The following is a 3,327-nucleotide window of genomic DNA, read 5'->3' as shown; positions in this document are numbered from 1 at the left end:
GTTTCTTACTTGTAATTTGGACTAATGTTACGTTGGAAAAAAAAGAGTGATAAAAAGAGGATGAACAAATCTTAGATCATTTATCATGGGGTGGAAAATCTGACAGTGGCTTCAATTAACAGATGGGCCCCTGAAGAATTGCTTAGCCTGATCTACCTCCAATGCTGCTGGTTTAATTGAGTCTAGCAAAGCAGCATTAGCAGGGTCTTGGACTGTTGCCCAATATAACCATCACTATTTTGGGCTCAGGGAAACTACGATCTCAGTCCCATACTGGGTTTTTTCATGAGTTTCTCTTCCAGGGTGATGAACCATAGCAATCCTAGGGTGATGGGATCCTGGATTAAGAATCATCCTCCGTACCCTATTTTTCAATCCTTTCATAAAAAAACCTTCACAGTTAGAACTGATGAGAAAGCATAATACATCCACATGGCTCTATTAGAAGAATTTGGTTTAGTCCTGTATAATAAACTGTTATACTTCAGAGGAATTTAGAATCAGTACGAGGAAAGAGGAGTTGAAATATATGTGAAATGTCTCTGAGGGGGTTTTCCTTTCAAGTCGTGCACACCTCATTGATGAATGTGCTCTTGCAAAAATTTTAATAGTATGCAAGAGTATCGTTTGCAGTGAAGGTCATAGGTCCATAGACTCCTCCCCTTCATCTATCTCTTAGATTGGTGACTATCAATCAGCAAATACTTGTTATGTGCCTACTATGTGCCAGGCACTGTGCTAAGCACTGGGAATATAAAAAGAGGCAAAAAACAACCCCTGCCCTCAAGGAGATCAAATCTAATGGAGGAAATCACAATCCCTTTCTTGTCCCTAGACCCTCAGAATCCTCAAGATCTCTCTTGACCTGCACATTAGGAAAACCTGCCCTCCTGCCTTCTTCCTAAAGTATGTGACTGTTTTCTTCTTAGCCATACTGAAGTCAAGTATTGAATCACTGTCAATGACCGAACAAGATGATGCTAAGCACCAAAGGTGGAGAAGGCTTTGTGGTGAAGGTCAAGGGCTCGCCCTGCTCCTGCTTGGCTGATAAAGTCCACCACTTCTTGGAATGCAAATTCAAAATGGGGTATCAGGCATTCATTTCATCTATACCTGGGAAGGCAGACCAAGTGGAGAAGCATTTGTTGAACTTGAATCAGAAGATGAAATCAAATTGGCACTGAAAAAAAACCCCCAGAAACTATGGGATACAGATATGTTGATGTATTCATGTCCAACAATATTGGATGTTGAAGTATACTGGTCCAAATAATACTGATACTGCCAACGATGGCTTTGTGTACCTTAGAGGACTCCATTTGGCTGTAGCAAGGAAGAAATTATTCAGGGTTTTTTTTTTTAAACATAGCTACTGAAAATAATATTTACAATATTTTTCTCACCACTCAACCCTGTTCAAGTACACATTGAAATTGGACCTGATGGCAGAGCGACTGGAGGAGCAGATGTTGAATTTGCTACTCATGAAGATGCTGTGGCAGCTATGTCAAGACACAAAGCAAATATGTAGCACAGATATGTAGACTTCTTTTTGAATTCTATGGCAGGAGCAAGTGGTGGTGCTTATGCAAACCAGTCCAGTTATGGTGGTCCAGCTAGCCAGCAGTTGAGTGGAGTTTATGGAAGAGGCAATGATGATCAAAGCAGCATGAGTGGATATAGGGGCCAAGGAGCAATGAACAGCAGCCACTACAGTAGCATGAGCTGTGTATCTATGAGAGTGAAAAGAATGGGAGGGATGTCTGGTGTGTCCAGTATGAGTGCTGGATGGGAAATGTAATCCCGATCACTGACTACTGATCAACTCTTTAAAAAAGAAAACAAACAAAAATGAAGTTTAACAGTTTTGTAATACAAGCTTGTGATTCATGTTTACTGTAAGTGAAATTAGGATTGTTTTAAAATCTTCAGATTCAGTATTTTTGAACACAGACAAACATCTAGGATGAATTAACGAAGTTGAGTAAAGACTAAAACTTAAACGATTGTGGCTTTTCTCAATGTTGTAGGAGTGTACTTCAGCAGTAAGCGTATTTAGGTTAAAACGGTTTCAATTGTGTTAAATGTTGCTCTTATACCACATTACATAGAGCCCTGGTTGAGATGCATGTTGGGAGACATGCTATTTTGTAAAACAAATATAGGAGCTGTGCCTGTGACTCAAAAGTGAAACATTTGGCATGTTTGTTCTAGTTTCTTTCATTTACTATCCTGTAAGGCACCTACATTTAAGCTTTCTTTTTTTTTTAAGTTAATGGGGACAATTTTGAGATGTAATACGGATACTTTAGGATTTGGTCTTGGTATTTGCATTAAATTTTGAGGCCTTCATTTAAATCTTTCATGGTATTGTGATTTCCTTGTAGGTGTATTATGCTAAGTGAAACTTGTTAAGTAAATCCTCCTTTCAAAAAATGAGAAAAAAATGTAAGTGACTGATGCCAGCTTAATATGTTTACTTCCCAGAGTGACTTTTCTTGCATCAGGACTCAAAGCTTTACTTTAGCTAAATGAATGGTCCTCTGATGGTGATAATTCTGACCTCAGCCAGCAGTTTGGTGTGGCCCAAAGAATGCCTGCTCAAATCGCATATGCAAAGGATATGTCCAAGACGGAGAATGACCCTGTTGCTTTTCCAATGAGTCTTCCAATTTGGGTGAAGTGGAGTCCCTCCTATTTACCATGGGGCAATATCAAAATTCCAACTCCCAGGACTCACTCAGCTTTTCTTGTGTACGGCTAGACCTCCTTAGGATGCAGGAAGGCTTTTGAAGTCATCACTACCCACCTAGAGCCTAGAAACTGCAGGGTGGTTTAACCTGTGATGGATCCTTCATGCCCTCTTGTCTACAATGGCACCCTCTTTAACCAACGTGACAATTTCCTGAATGCTCCAATTCACTTTACATACACAGGGACAGAGGTATGCTCTGTGATTTGGATCAAAATGGGGAGTTGGAATGTATAGTTTTTATTTAAGAATTTTATTCTTAAAGAGATCAAATGTCGAAGACCATGTCTAAATGACAACAATCCCTTCTCTCCCCAGTAACATCTTGGTGAGAAATAAGGAAACAGAATGTGAAGCTTATTGAATGTTGCAAGGAACTTTAGTAACTAGTCCAACCTCCTGATTTTACAGAAGAGGCAACCAAGGTCCAATTTATCCTGAAGAGGTTAAGTGATTTGACCAAAATAATATCACTAATTAGTGGCAGAGTTTGATAACTAAAACCAACAATACTATCTTCTTTTCAATATGGACAGATCTTTCAGCTCACACTGTTTGGTAACACTACTGGTATC

At 39.3% G+C, this 3,327-nt stretch overlaps 1 pseudogene; it reads left to right on the top strand.

Annotated features, from left to right (window-relative positions):
* The first annotated feature begins 974 nt into the window (after nucleotides 1-974).
* Nucleotides 975-1,801, top strand: LOC144454862 (heterogeneous nuclear ribonucleoprotein H2-like; annotated as a pseudogene).
* The last annotated feature ends 1,526 nt before the right edge of the window (nucleotides 1,802-3,327 follow it).

The sequence above is a fragment of the Phascolarctos cinereus genome, unplaced genomic scaffold (genome assembly GCF_003287225.1).
Source record: "Phascolarctos cinereus isolate Bilbo 61053 unplaced genomic scaffold, phaCin_HiC Scaffold_7;HRSCAF=346, whole genome shotgun sequence".
Classification (NCBI taxonomy): domain Eukaryota; kingdom Metazoa; phylum Chordata; class Mammalia; order Diprotodontia; family Phascolarctidae; genus Phascolarctos; species Phascolarctos cinereus.
This window is presented reverse-complemented; position numbering and strand designations above follow the sequence as displayed.